Raw genomic sequence first — 17046 nt, forward strand, 5'->3', positions numbered from 1 at the left:
GGAGGTACAGTCTGTCCTGTCAAACGCACATCACATGACAGTAACAACTCAAACACCACAAACTTGTTAACAAATAGTCGCTGTCATGTCTGGGGGAGATTCACCATCAAGAGCAAGTTGTGAATTGCCTCAGAAGAGCAGCACGATCTGATGATCATTATTCAGAGGATAATTTGTAGAACTACCAAAAATGAGGTTGGTGTCATGACCATGTTCCTTTCGATGGTGCATGTGCCTTAGTTTGGGCATACCTGAAATTATGGCAATTATGTTTGAATCAAAAGTTTAGAAACGGAACTTATGAGAAGATTATTGTTTATTTTATTGGTGACTCCAATAAATATGTATTGTAATCGTAAGCTTGACAAACAGTTTTGGAGGCTGATGTTTCTCCATTCAGACAGAATGCCCAAGCGGTGTTTCGAAGATGGCCATTGAGTGAAATTTCTTGCCTTAAAGGGACTTTGACTACGTTCAGCACAGGTTTTGTTCCCATGTTTGGGCCATTGCATAACTGATTTAGTGAATTAGTGTTAAACTATGCAGTGTGCGTCTGCACATAAATACACAATTCTTTATTATTACTGCCACAGTTCTGCTTTCAAATTGACCTGGAAGGAGAGAAGAAAAAGTTTGTGGTAAAAAGAATTCTATGAGGTGGATGACGTTCAATATCTTCCAGACCTAAAGAAAAACATGATGCTGCTGGCAAAGACATTCACAGGCAGATCAGTTTATGCATATGTTTCTCTTTTACATTAAGGAATGGGTGTATTTTGGGTCGGTATATATGACCTACAAAGGTTCTTGTGTATAATCCAGTGGCGGTTTTGATTTGGCAAATTGAAAGAGTTCTATTATTTGTAATGGATACACCCACACACTAATATTTTATCATTGTATGATCACCAGGTTAACAGGTATTTTCGCTCTTTAGAAGAAGCTTGTGTCTGCATAAGTGTGGTTGTGTGTGTGTGTGTTGATGCTGATGCACTATTGATGCTGTTTCCGCCCACAGACTGTATACAGCATATGTGTGCATGCCTTTGAGACTTGACAAGCAAGTCTCAGGTTTTTTTTGCTGAAGGTATGGCTGATATTTTCCTATAAGCAGACGTAAAAAAAGGACTGTAAAGTAGACAGTGAAGAAGGAAACACTGTAGTTACGTGCAAGAGGCAAGCATAGCTGACAGTGACAAATGCATAATCCTCCATTTTTCCCCAGCCATGACCCTCTCTCTTTCTAACACATACACACACACACACACACACACACACACACACACACACACACACACACACACACACACATTCCGCATTGTGATAACCTTATTCTGTGTGGAGGTCTTTAGGGTAATATCTGAGCTCAACCTGTCCACATATCTAGGTTATAGTCACAGCTCTAGAGATAATAAGAATACCTCTAAGGTTCTTCAAGAGCAACCCCTGCAACACCAGCTAATCAAATCAAATCAAGCTCTTTAATCAACACCTTTGATCACAAATATTAAAGCAAAATACAATTGCTTCACATGCAAAACCAGTGCGTAATTGGTAAGAAAATGTAAAAATATAAAATAATAATATCAGTTTAATTAAAAAAGTCTCAAAATTTACATTTAAAGTAGTCTACTTGTATGATTAATTTCCATTTGTTTATGAAAATGAAGGTAGAATACTGTTAAACATGTGTTTTGGCAGAGTAAATGGAATTATACTAACCCAGATCTGTCCTATGTACAGTACCTGCAGGAATTTATACAAGATCTATGTCTTTGATACCTTTTTGTGTACAATTATGCATACTTCATATGAAAAACCTAACCATCAAACGATAAGGAATTTCAGATATTATACATGGTATACTAGTGTAAAAATGTGACCCACACAGCTCCTTTGAGAACTGAGAAATTAAAAGCAGTTTAAAATAAATGATTATCAAAGCACTTGTTAGTAAAACCCAAGTGAAAGAACATACTGGTCAAAGATCAATGTCAATTCTGCAGACGTTTTATGTCCAGGAATGCATTTATGCTATTTACCCGCATACCTGTACTTATGTTGACTACATTCAGTACGCCTGGTATTAAGATACAGATATATTTTATCCAGTCACAAGTGGACAATTCTTAATACAGTCTCTAAAACATTCTGAGCTTGTCCACGATTGACCACTTCCAGACGAAGTCAAAAACGCATTTGACCAGAATGCTTTCATGGTCTTGAGTGCTTAAGTGTTCAAACGGTCACAAAAGAACACATACTCTCCACCTACTGACCTAATTCTTAAACATTATAGGACATGCTGTTGAAGTGGGCTAGCAAGACAACATTTAAACCTTGACATCTGACATTCTAAGTTAGGTTTCAAGGAGAAAAAATGTAAAAATCACAGTGTTTAGCATAGTTTTGCACCCATCAGAATATATTATTTCCCATTGTCCTCTTCACCATTCATATGTAAAAAGCTTGTGCTCATTTTTCAATACTAGATTGAAAGATCAGCAGAAAAAAAGTAGACAGATATCAAGAAAGTGGATGACATAGATTTAAACGGCCACAGCCATATCACCCTACAGCCCAAGACCCGTTACTCACTGAAGATAATCAGTGCTGTGTCTGGTAGTACCTGGATGGGAGACCACATGGGAAAACTTGGTTGCTGTTGGAAGTGATGTTAGTGAGGCTGGCAGGGGCAATCAACTTGTGGTCTGTGTGAATCCTAATGCCCAAGTAAAGTGAAGGGGACACCATACTGTCAATAGCTTTGTTTCCATCCAAAAATGCAAATTAACTTTATGTGGAAAACTGAATTATCGTATTAAATACATACAAAAAAAGCAGCGTTTCCATCCAATGAGTCAAAGCAAACAACATTGTACCTTCCTGATTTTCTGGCGCCAAATATCAACAGTAAAAACTTAATTTGTTGCAGTAGGAGAAGCTGCGTGAGTCTTTTCTTCTTTTAACAATTGACTGGTGCCTCAGAATACTATCCTGACATGCAGAGAACGTGCGGTGTCATTTGTGTACAATAAAAGTATTTCCATTATAGTTTATGCATATCTTTCCTATCGAATAAAAAGTTTATCCTACTCAGTTTTGCGCATCTTGGTTTTTCCATCAATCCTTTTTTTTATGTGCATGTCCAAAATGTGCATAAAAATAGATGGATGGATGCATCGCTAGTGATTGGCTTCTTTCAGATGAGACATTAAACCGAGGGGTAACACTTTACAATAAGGTTCATTAGTTAATGCATTTACTAACATGAACTAATCACGAACAACACTTGTACAGCATTTATTATATCATAATTGAACATTTACTGATGCATTATTAACATTCAAGTCCATGCTTGTTAACATTAGTTAATGCACCATGAGTTAACATGAACTAACAATGAACAGCTGTATTTTTCTTAACTAACGTTTATTAACATGAATAAATGCTGTAGTAGATGTATTGTTCATTTTTTGTTCATATTAGTAAATGCATTACTCTCTATTGTCATTAAAAGTCTTACGGCACTTCTTGCAAATTTCCATCAACAGCACTTACCCATCATGGCCTCCCGATCATCCCCGTCCACTGAATTGGCGCTATCACTCATTCTTTCTACTACACCAATAGTTGGTGTGTGGTGTGCACTGTCACCGTTATCCTGTGGCTGCCATCTCATCATCCAAGTGGATTCTGCACACTGGTGGAGGTGTGGAGAGACCCCCCTCATGATTGTGATGCACTTTGGGTGTATTGCCATACACAATAATGCACTAAATAAATGCACATTACTTACTTATTAAACTCAAGGATTTTGCTGTTATCTGGTTGACCACGTTCATTCTAAAGCCATAGTTTACCCAAAACAATATATGCACTTACTATTTACTCATCCTCAAGTGGTTATAAACCCTTATGAGTTTACACAAAACTCAATGGTTTGTGTAAACTCATAAGTTTGTGTAAACTTATGAGTTTACACAAAACTCATAAATACAAAATAAGATGATTGAAGAAAGTTGTACACATCTAACCCTTGGATAATATGGAAGTCATTGGTTTTAAAAATACCTTTTTTTTTTTGCTTAACAGAAGAAAGAAAGCCTAATAGATTTGGAACAAGTGAAGATAGTAAAGAGGACTAAACCATAGGCACAGGATGTCAACATTAACCTAAAAACAACAAAATATCAACATCTAATGATGTTACAGCCAATATGATGTCTATCAGACGTTGGATTTCAGTTGCCATACCTGACGAATAAATCTCAGTATTTGACATCACTATGACGTTTGTTTAAAATGTTAACGTTGGATTTTGGACACTGTCCAACACGACCTAAATCCAACAAAATATCAATGTCATTTTATGTCTGTGTTGGACATCAAAATAACATTGTCCTTAGATGCTGGCGACCTAAGTCTAACCTAATATTAACAACTTATGACATTTTGTATCAGCTAGGAATGTTTATTTTTGGGTAAACTATCTATTTAATATTAGGCATAAATAGGGCCTGATAATCTGAAATGTTTCACACATTTAAAAAGGCAGTATGCTTCTCAACATTAAGTCTGTCAGACTGACAAATCATCAAAGTCTCCACCAATCCTCCATCTCTGCATGTTTATCCCTCCATTCACCCCTCCATCTGGACATCTCTCTTTTTCTAATGCTAGTATGTGTCCCTATGACATCGCCGTGTGTATCACCAGACTGTGCGAATCTGCTCAAAAAACAGCGCTTTAAAGGGAATGGTGATTTATTGCCCGCACAGTGATTGATTGATTAGGACTGACAGAGTCTTAGAGTGAACGTAAACAGCTTCTTTCCCCCTCCCACGTGCATCCCGTTGATATTGACAACCCTGGGTGGCCGTCCCTCCGACCATCCATCTCTTCATCTCTCCATCCCTGCTTCCATCCATCCATCCATCCGTCTCCCCATCCATCCATCAGTCTGCAGAATCCTCCTGTTTTCACTCTTGTGTCTGTTTAGCGAAGGCTAGCTGGTGAGAGATAGACTGGACCTGTACTTGAAGGTTTCTCTCATGTTGTCTGGAAGTTGTGCTGCTGAATGTGTTGATTGTGGTGGAGGTGTTAGGTATCAAGCCTGACCCTAAGGACGCGCTGAAGAGGAAAGGCTAACACGGTGAGCTGTATAACTTGATCTGTGACATGACTCCATTTTCCCACTGGGAACTGTGAGAACGGTGAATATGCTGAATGTCAACATGGCTTTACTCATGCGAATTTCAGTTCAAGTATTTTGGTACTTGAACTTTAAGATATGAGTGTATATTATTGGCTTTCGCTAAATGAATCCCCTGTGCCTGATTGTAATGATAGCTTTTTACGGTCTTGTGAATAAAAATCAACCGGTGGTGGGGTTTCTTTGAGCGTGCATGTGTGTGTTTTCCTTAAAGAAAGCAGTGATGGAGGACTGCCTCTTAGCTTTTAATTGACAGGAAATGACCAGCAGTGGACTTTGACCTCATCAGGTTTTAAAACATCCCCATTTTATATACGTGGGTGAGCATTTTATGTCTATGCACTAAGGAAAAACTGAACTTTGTTCATTAGTTCGAGGCCTTCCCACAGTTTACTCTTTGTTCCCTCTAGCCCACCAGCTACTATGGCTGTGCAATTTGGAGAAAATATCTAATTGCAATTTATTTTATAGATACTGCTATTTTGATTGTTTTTTTTTTTTTTTTTTGTTGTTGTTATTGTTTTTTACGAAATTAAAATATATTATTTATTCCAACATTTATTCAATTTAGTTTTTTAAATATTCAGAAATTAAACAATATATTTTTTTTTCTCAACACTCTCAAAAACAAAGGTATGCGAGCTGTCACTGGGGTGATACCTTTTCAAAAGGTACGAATTTGTACCTAAAAGGTCCATATTAATACCTCAAGGGTACATATTATTAACTAAAAAGTACAAAAGTGTTCCTCTTAAAATGTTTAGGTACTAATATATACTTTTGAGGTACCAATATGGATCCTTCAAGTACAAATGTGTACCTTTTGAAAAGGTACCACCCCAGTGACATCTTGCATTATATCTAAGAGTGTAGAGCAAACAATAGTGAGTTATGGCATTAGTTATCTCCTGGTGCCTTTGTGATGTATTTTTCATACGGTGTAACAGCCGCAAACAACTTTTAAATTCTACTTTGCTGTTGCTTAATACTAGATTGTCACTGTCACAGTTGACTTTTAGCAAGGCAGTTCGCATATAGCCGCCTGTGGTGCTTTTTTAGGTGCTGGTTGATGTATTTTCTCTTACTAATTTTACAGACATGCTGTTTTTATTTTAATTATATTAATTTGTCTTAATGCTTGTGAAGTGGTAGGCGCCATCATCCCACTCATCAACGCTTTCCTGTTTGTTTGTTGTGCGTTTTACATTCAGTCGCACAATACTGATTGAGCAGAATGAAAGTGAGCTCACTCAATTGGCTAATAAGACACACCGATGGCAGTCATGTAGTTTCTCTGGATTTCATATTGCAGTCTCTTGCGATTAGCTAATCGCAAGGTTTTAAATAACGATTTGATTTCAAATAATTGCACAGCCCTACCGGCTACCATTCCAGATATAAAATATGTGTTTGGAGTCTTCAATGAAGTCATTAGACCTGGGACGATAACTGGTTTCAAGGTTTACCGCGGTTTGGAAAAGTCAAGGTTTTAAACCCGCTAAAATTTTCTGTTATACCGTTTCTGTTATACCGGTTTTTGAAAGTTTTTTTTTAATTATTTGTATGTGTTGTAAAGATATTAGTGTTTTTGAAACCAATGAAGAGAGCACAATTTAATAATTATAATAACTATTATAATAACTATTTAGTCTGACATGTTTACGGCTCCAAAATATTATAAATGTTTCCTAAAATAAATTTAATTGTGCTCAATGGATTGAAAGTTTTAAGAGAAACATATTTTAGAACAGTGATCACAATAACATCATACCGTGAAACCGTGGTATCTTAATGCAAGGTTATCAAACCATCAGAAACTTATGTCCATGTCTAGAAGCCATCCAAACTAATATACAATTAAGAAAGCAGATCTTGCATATCTTGGTTGGGTAAATTGGTTGGTATATGCACAGTATATTGTTTGGTATATATAAAAGTTTTTATTTGGTTTATAGCAATATTTTAGAATTGTGCCGTAGGAAAACAATTCTGAACTTTGTTCAACAGCACTTTTTCCATAGCACACTCTTTGTTATTAAGACTGACCGTTCACCATTGCAGATATAAATAGGCTCCATTGTGCCTCCATCGCAGCAGGTGGTTTCAGCTCAACAAGCCTCTCATTGTTAGAGGAACCAAAAATGGATAAAATTTTTATTTCAGTTCGATTATGATTTGTTCGCTGTCAAAAATGCATGGCCTTCAGTTGGCTTGAGCATGTACTACATGCTTGGCTGAATGAGTTGTCACTCATTTTGTAGCCAATCACTCGAGACTGATTACTCTAATGCTATGGGCGGGTCCTGGACTCAATTGCCTTTAATTCCCACTTGTGTTATATTAATTACCTAAAGTCAAGTAAACAAGTTAGGGGGTTGTTCCAGGGTTCCCCCACAATGCTTAGTCTTAATTATCCCATTTCTCGTGATTAGATTGAAACTTGAACCTCACAAATGAATTCATTAGCTGGTAGAGTCCCCTGAAAGCAAGCGAAGTGAAGTGCATTTGTTTCTCCTCAAGTGTTTTCCTTGCTCAGAGCCTTCGAATTGGGTCACATCGATTAATATTTGATCTTTTTGTTCCTTCATTTTTCACAAATAACATCATCTAACTGTCAATCAAGGGGTGTATGTAATGACGGAGTTGCTAAATGACAGTTGTCAACAATGTCCTTTGATTGCTCCGCACAGATTGATCTATTGATCAAAAGCCGCCGTGATCATCCATAGCAGTACATATGGACGTTAAATGGTGCTGTAATAATTCTGCGATAGACCTCCGTGTTCAATGATGCGGCTTGAGAGAACACAGTGACAGGTCAGAGGTCAAATTGAGGTTATAATGTCAGTGCTGTTCCTCAGCTAAACCCTTGTGATTGGTTCAGCCCTGCTTACTTATATGAGGTGAGAGCATGGCGAGAGCTGACATCCCTACCGCCCAAGAGAAAAATATCACTCCATAAATCTGCATTCCCTCCATTTTTCACTCCTTTCTCATCTCCCTTCTCCTCTAGCTTGCCTCTCCTCCCACTACCCGCTTGTTCTCTCCTTGTTCCTCTAGCCATAGCTCTTGCTTTTCTTCCTCCCATCCCCTCACAGCTCTCCTAATCAATCTGGCCTGTACTTTCTTTTCTCTTTTCCCTTTTTTTCCACCCTCGCTTCCTCATTTATAGAACATATAAGACTGTGTTTTTCTTAATTAAATGCCGAGCTTGCATTTCTATGCACACAAGAATCACTTCTACAACACAGGCTCTTGTTTAAGGCAGTCCCCCGCGGGGAAACCGAGCACCGGGGAACAGATGACAGGATGGATCTGCTGCTTTATTGGGTGAGCATATGACAGGACGGATCTGTTCTTATCAGAGCGACTTGTGCTTCGGTTTAATTATTCTCTTGTTTCGGTAATGGACTTTTGGAGCATCAGAGCCCAAATGAGATGTGAGAGGCAGGAGACAATTGATTGCGTTTTCGCATCCCCCACCACACAGAGACACAAACACTTGAGGATCCAACGATAAATGAGGGTTTTCTCGTTTTGTGTTACTCTTAAAGGGCAGATAGAGGACTGCTGAGAGAAAGAGAGCGAGAGCATGCTCTGGTATTCAGTGTAGTTAGGGTTGCACGTGCATCTCTCCTCTCATCCATACTAATGCTTCACTGCAGTGTGGAACAGGGCTAGTTTGTGTGCATGCACATATTTGCTCTTAGACTGTATTTTTTTGCATACAAATGACAGAGTGAAGACTATTTCCACAAGAACACCTGCAAACGGTCGTTTGGAAACAGTTTCACACTTCCCAAATGACAAGCCATAGGTGCGCGACATCTGTAATTCCCACTGAAGAGGACTTGAATAGTGCTTTTCCAAGTGAAGTCGGTGGGTTCTGACTGTGGATATTTGTTTAAAGGGCTCGGCGGCGCTTTGACTGAAGAGCACACACACACATGGCCCTCTTCAAAAGGTCGGACAATTGTAGATGGCTTGATTTGCTTCTGAAAGGCCTCTAAAATGGAGATCAGGGGCCAGGTAAACACCCCCTCGCCCTCCCTCCTTCTTTTCCGAAGCTCCCCGCTTCACTACATCCTCTCTGCCATCCTCGTGCCCTCTCTTTCCAGCCTGCTCCTGAAGTGCCCGTCATCTGCATCTCATTAGCCATTATGCTGAAAGATAAAAGAGGCAGAGAAACAACAGACGAAAGGAAGCCATGGTGATCTGCTTCCCCATCTTTATTTATTCTTATTTGATTCATCAAAGCCAGTAAATGGACATTTGGATGAGTAAACTCATCTAATATTAGTATACTCATCTATATTAGTATGTGTGTGTGTGTGTGTGCGTGTGCACAGTTTTCTGGATTCAGCACTAATGAGGCATTTATCTGACGGGACTGAACTGCGCATTTAGAGGGTGATGGATGATGTTCTCGCCATTTTCTGTAAGTGTGTGTGTGGATCCATGCAAATGTAGTGTCTGTATGGGCATGTGTGCGCGTAGATGCTTTTATGCATTTTCAAAGGCATGCTGTTTTTTGTTTTCTTCATTAAAGAGTTCTATCCATAAATAAATCAATAGTACTTTCTGCAGATCTGGTTAAAATGATGTAGACTAACATGAGATAACAACGCTAGTCATGCCAGTAGTAGTTTTATAAACGTTGATTAGTTTAGCGGGTTAGATCACTTACCAGACCAGTGTTAATTATTTTATCATTCATTTTATTGAACGTGTAAATAGGGTCTACGATTTTTGAGCTTGTCCACAAGGGTCTCAACAGCCTTGTAACATAGGTGACCACATGAAAATAATACTTATAGTAAATATTAAAGTGTTTTTGAACCACACTATGGTAAAATACATAATGTGGTGTATATTATAGTATTAACAACCATTTAATAATGAATGCTACAACATATTGTAGTATTAAAGAGCCCCTATTGTGCATAACAAAGGTCGTGTTTTGTTTTGGGGGGTCTCCAACAACAGGCTGATATGCATGTAAGGTCAAAAAACACTTTCATTTTCTTATAATATGCATTTATTTTTACCTAATTATCCCAACGACTCCCATATGGTTCGTTCAGCAATTAATTTATTCTCAAACTTAAGCACAATTAAATACATATTTTGCAAACTACACAAAATGAGGCAACAATTTTAATTACACTTACATTTTATGATCCGGAGGAAGAAGAAACTGGTCCATATGAACTGCAACAGTTACTGGCAAAGTCTCTGTGAAAGTCTGACAAAGTCCTATACATAATAGTCTCTGCTGCTCCTTCCTTCAATAGCAAATGGCCGATGAATCTCGCGTTGCAGTCTAGGTTATTGTATCAAAAATCAGAAAAATGACAGAAACAACCACAACACGCGATTAGCTATACTGTGGTGTTGTTGTGAAAATAAACTTTAACCCTTTATTCCCCACAGCCTATGTCTCTTTCAGTGATTGCCATCTTCGCGCCATGATCAGTCCCGTGATCCCCCGTACTCCACTAGTGTCCAAAGGGAAAGGCGCGTTCACGGTTTACTATATCCGGCAGTTCATATTTGGTGATGTACCGTTTTGACATCGACACATTTAGGCAAAAGATCCGAACCCAACTCGATTCATTTATTTGACTCTGAGACAACTATTTTGTTAAAGAATCAATCGTTCTTAACATGGAGCTCTTTCAGATTTAAACCTCGGCTGGATGTTTTCATTCACTGAGAGCTGTGTTACACACTGCATGGAAGGTCATTTACAAAAACCCATAAAAGGGACTTTTTAACTATAGTGAACTAAATACTTTAGTGTGTTACCATGGAAACAGCAACTGAATCTGATAAATATTAATTTAAGTAATTCACTATAGTAAGGCTCAAAATCACTAGTATTTACTATTGGTTACTATAGGAATTGTTTTCTTATGGATGGTCACAAGACATGCATTTAGACATGATAAAACCAGACAGAAATGGTCATGCTTCTCGGATAGTTGGGGTGAAACAGGGCCAAACTGTAGTTCATAACAGTGGCAATGGCAGTGTCATAGATTAAATAAATATTCAGTGAATGCCATACCTACATTCACAAATGGTGAATAGCATGTCCATTTTGAATTATATGCACAAACCACTACCGTAAGTGCAGCATATGAACTAAAACAGTGGGAATCCATAATCAGCCTCAGCAGGAAGCCCATCTGCGGTAGTCAAGAGCCACTCGCTAGTCCTTCACATTTGTCATCTCACAGCTATGTTTAGATCTTCTTATTGATCTGTGGAAGCCTAAATGAAACACCAGTGTTGAAGCAATATGAATTGAACAGGTCATGTGATTGACAATGCTGTTCCTGATGGATACTGGGTCCCACTTTATATTAGTTGGCCTTAAATAATATAAATTTCATAAAATAGTCATTCATTACAATGTACTGATTGTGTAAATGCATGTTTTTGGATTGTACTTATGCTGGATAAAATGCTTGCATTTAAGTATATCTGTATTTAATTTATGTAATTACTTTTACAATTAGACTATTGACCATCCTGTACAAATTAGCCTACTCTTAAACCTACCCTAACCACCAAACCTGTCCCCACCCATATCCCACCTCAGTAGCACCCGAAGTGTTCTGCAATACTTTATGAACACATCAAGCGCATTGTATTTAAATTTAGGTACATAGTAGTTAGAAAGTAAATCCGTCATTTTGAGTTCATAATAGTCCAAAAGATGATGATAATAGTTAAACATTGCAGTTTGTTCATGTTTTAGGTTGCTGAAAGAAAAATTTGCTACTTTTTTTTCATAGTTTTTTCGCTTTTCACTCTCGCTTCTGAAAGATTCAGATGTCAGAAGCACTTCAATAATCACGGGCACGTTATTATCATCAGCTCAACAAGTTTGTTATAGCTAATATATAGACATGCAGCAAGCACATATGAGAAAGTGAAACAGCTCACACTTTAGACAGCCTTGTAAACAACTACGGGGCACAGGGTAGATTCTGCTCTTCTTGGCTTTGTAGCTATTCATCAAGATGACGACAAGGTTTGTTTAAGGTTTGGGTCGACCATGTCTCATTATTATATGTATATATTATTAAGGTGTAATGTCTCGGCTGTGTATTTAAAAATGGCGCTTCTTTTGTTTTCATTTTCCTGGCTTGTGCACAAGCTAGTGACATATCTCTGTAAACCAATAGCATTCAGTTGCACATCTTTCTTAGCCTTTTGGTACCCTTTTTTTGTGCTAGGTATTCTTTTGGAAGAGTACCCATAAAATGGTATGGCATGATTCACTTTTTGTTACCTTTTGACAGTGGAAACAGCCATAAAATCGTACCGTATACCACTTAGTGGAAACGGGCCATAAGTACTCTTATTGTGCTAGTGAAAATTAAAGGTACAGATGAGAGGTTTGCTCTGTCTGTGGGGTAAATGTTGCATGTTTTATGGACTCAAATAAGGACTAAATGTATGCTGTGTGTAGTTTTTCTGTAATTGTTAACATATCGAACACTTTAAGGGTCTGCATGTGTTCATAAATGTTGCATTTATTCATTTCATATAATTAGAGACCTTACAGTGAGATTATTTCACACTATCACTGATCTGCAGTTATAATCAAACCATGTCCAAAAAAGGTTAACAATGAACATTATGTGTATAAAGCATCTGTTTTGTGAGAAAAACGACCCGTACAGCTTTGCTTTGACATTTTCTCGAGGTAGAATGATGTTGACTGAAACTTTCTGTCATACGCTATGCCCACTGGTACCTTTTTGGCAGTGGAAACACAAGCCTGATAAAGGTGACCGATACCCACCCTTACCATACCGTACTGTACCACTCAGTGGAAATAGGCCTTTAATATACAGTAAAATGGGACTGGCTATTATAATATACTGGATAATATACAAGGATATGTGTAGTTTCGTAGCCTTAAGTCAAATAAGGCACTAAATGAGCATGGAAAACATAAACACATGAACTTTTACTGTCATGTAATTATCCATTTTGACATCCGTCTTGACATGGATGTAGAGTCCTACAATGCATCACCCATTTACATATTTCCAGCATCTCATCGTCTTTTACATGCTGTAACATGTTTGGGTTTGATCAATCTCCTCGACCTTGTTTACATCAGCTTGTTCTTCGGGAGCTTTTGGCAGTGAGCATTTTGACATCTCGTAGCGTGCGTCTCTTTCAGACAAAAATGTTCTTCCGTCAGAGCTGGCTTGTTTCAATATTCCAGTCTGTTGAAATGTTAATGCTATTCAGATTTCAGTAGACATCGGAGGCTTTTAAGATGTAAAGCTGAGACATGCGGGGGGACCTCGTCTGCGGAATCAGCTGTTGATAGTCAACAATGTCTCTGCTTAGTATGTGCAAGGAGGGGATTGAGACAGCTTTGTGTCTTAAGAGGGCCCGTCCCTGCAGGAAGCCTGCTTGAATGCGAGAGATCTGTGGGGGACTTGCAGCTCTGTCAGTGGGCTGTGAACTGCAAACCGCCCCCCTGTGGTTCTTCTGAAGACCCAAACCTGCTTTTTGGCTTGACTTAATGGCTGCCATTTAAAAGCAGCAAGGCAAACAATAAGAGGGCCAGTCAGCAGGCATAAAAAGATACTATGCCGACTGTATCTGCCTCAACCGCAGTGTCTTTGATGGTCTGATATGGTTAGAGGTAATTCTATTCATCGCATTCATTCTAAACAAACAGAAATGTAAGGGGAGATAAATGAGGTTAGCTTCAGTAAAGCCACAAAAAGCCATTGAGATTTATAGTTTAGCAGAGGATGAAAGCCAGGCCCGGCCTAGCTCAGCCTATTGGGAATGGGTCACTACGTCGAATCCAGGTGGGAATTCTTGCATCTTGCTCTGTAGCTGCCTCCATTTTTCTTTCTTCTCACTAGCTCATTCTCTCTTTTTGCGTCCCTTGAGAACCCGTGGTTACTGCCGGGCTTGTTGACAGGAAAAGGTGTTACCTTTGGGTCCCCAACCCAAACATAACCTAATTAAATTAGTCCTGCTTTATTGCGTTGGTGCCAAAAATAAACTAATGGGTGAAACGTCAGCACTTTACAATGATGCTAACTTGCTAAAATTGTGTCTGGGGGAAAAAAATTAAATAAAAAAATTAATAAATAAAATAATAATAATAATAATAATAATAATAATAATAATAACTGTTTGTACTATTTAAAATAAATATAATAAATAAATACTATAACAAACTGTGACTACTACTTAAAACTATTACGGTTTTGTTTTAACTGTGCAGTTTTACCAAGCACCATGTCTAAGCTAATTAATGCTAACACTCCTTTGAGAAATCGCACTAATGCTGTTAATAATAATCATAATGATTCGTATTATATTAATAATTATTAATATTTACTTGAAGCCCTGTCATCATGTTTCAGCTAACGTCCTTGAAACATCACATTCAATAGTGATAACAGCTGCTAGTGCTAGAGCTTAGCTCTATTCATTAGTTCTGGTGTTGATGCTATGCCTAAATATACATTAAAAGCACTTTGGGATGTTTGGGGTCATGACAAGGGTAGCACTGAAATCGGGTGATGGATATTCTCGGATCTCCAGCACAGCAGCAGTCTTGTCCGTGCATTGTGTTCCCTTCCCTTCACCCTCGACCCTGTGACATCCCACCTAAGGGGATTAAACTCCACGGCTAGTGGCCAACGAAAGCATGCTTTGTCTGTCTTGGACAATGGATATGTAGTGTACTGTATGTGAAAGTTGACACCTTATTTTTATAAGCCAAGCCAGTAGGCCAATAAAAGCTTGCTTTGTTATTATAATAATTTTATATGTCAACATCAGCACCCAAAAAATGATGTAGGGTAGAGTATTCACATGAAATGTCAGACTTTTAATGTAATAATCGCTGTTTTTATTGACGTGTTAACAGCTTGTAATGATACGAAAATAAGACTTTTCCCAACTTCCTAGGTTGCCAAAGAAAGTCTCTTGCTTGAAATTTGTGCAAAGGACAAACAAATAAAAGATTCAAAACATGTATACAAACGCCCAAGAGCGTGTATTCAGTTTTAAGACACATATAATGAATGCTTATACTAAGTTCAGTACCTGACTAAAGTCTTGTCGCCTATCCAAGTTTTAATAAAAAAAAATAAATAAATAAAAAAACTGGACTTCTGGTTGATCATTTTGATATCAGAAGTGGCTTATTTAAAAGGCAAAGGCCTCTAGATTAGGCTCATTTTACCAAAATAAAACCTGATCATGCCTTGATTTTTAATTATTGAATTAGGATAGTTAGGTCTGACTTTGCTTAGACAAAAGTATTGTTATTTAATAATGTACAGTATAGAATATAAAGTCATCTAATGACAAAGAAAGCGTTCTTGCAGGACTCCCAGAGTTCATCAAGATTATTTGGATTCGTCCTTAATGCCTCCTCCTTCATCTTACCCCAGACATGCTCAATAATGTTCATGCCTGGTCACTGGGCTGGCCAATCCTGGAGCACCTTGACCTTCTTTGCTTTCAGGAACTTTAAAGTGAAATATGAGAAGAAGTGCTATCCTGCTGAAGAATTTGCCCTCTCCTGGGGTTTGAAATGTAATTGGCAGCACAAATGTCTTGATACCTCAGGCTGTTGATGTTGCCATCCACTCTGCAGATCTCTTGCATGCCCCCATACTGAATGTTACCCCAAACCATGGTTTGTCCTTTACCAAACTTAGCTGATTTCTGTGAGACACTTGCGTCCACGTGGGTTCCATGAGGGTCTTCTGCAGTATTTGTGATGTTCGGGATGTAGTTCAGCCGATCATTGATCAGAAAATTCTACCTTCTCACACTTTTCAAAATGAACAACTAAAGGTCAAGTTATTGTTTGGTTCTCTTACAATTGGGATCGACGACAAGATGTTTTAAGGTAGTGCATAAAGAGCCATTCTGTATGTTTAATATCATTGTGTTATAAAAAGAAAGACTGTAATTCAACGATAGTCTTACACAGTCAGATCTATGTTGTATATCGCCTAAATTTTATCTAAGGACTCTTTAGATTTGGAGGCCAATATAGATGATATATTCATATATAAAGATTTTTTTTTTTTACTTTTTCTAAATTATTGCAAAGACAAATGACAAACACCCACAGTGAACAACTGATTTTATTTGAAAGCATGTAAAAAAAAAACTGATCTCTAAACTATATTATTGATCATCTAATTTTTCTATAGGCAACTTTATTTCTATAAAAAAAATCTACTGCCTGACCTAAAACAATCCATAATTAAAGCACTGAACATAAATAAAAATCAACATATTGGTAAAAGTATATTTAAAAAAAAGTGGCAAGCAGCAAGCATGTGGAGTGGTTCAATTACCTGAAATATTACATAATTTATCGGCTTAAAGATATTGGCCTGATTTTATTATCAGATTGATAATGATAACATTAAAAATAGCAGGTAATTGGCCAATCCACTTGTTAGGTTGTGGTATATGATGATGTATGAAATACTGTTTCCGGGTCCAAGCCGCTACTCGGTTGAATTGAGAAAATATTTGTTTATTACCACTTTTTTAGTTATATCACACATAAAGCTTTAAATCATGGTGTACACATCTGTCTCTGGCTGCATCTCAGACACCAATATTTTAACAATTAATAAAGGTATATATATATATATATATATATATATATATATATATATATATATATATATATATATATATATATATATATATATATATATATATATATATATTGTGATTGTGATTTTCAAAAGTATTACATTGCTTTGTAAACGTTTATTAGTTTACAGTTTGATATGTCT

The 17046-nt window shown here is 37.5% G+C and overlaps 1 protein-coding gene across 1 annotated transcript in view; it reads left to right on the forward strand.

The window, feature by feature from the left end:
• The window catches only part of pcdh1b (protocadherin 1b), a 305780-nt gene that overhangs the window by 87046 nt on the left and 201688 nt on the right, over positions 1 to 17046 (forward strand).

This window comes from Danio rerio, chromosome 14, assembly GCF_052040795.2.
Source record: "Danio rerio strain M-AB ecotype USA chromosome 14, GRCz13ab, whole genome shotgun sequence".
In the NCBI taxonomy this organism is placed as follows: domain Eukaryota; kingdom Metazoa; phylum Chordata; class Actinopteri; order Cypriniformes; family Danionidae; genus Danio; species Danio rerio.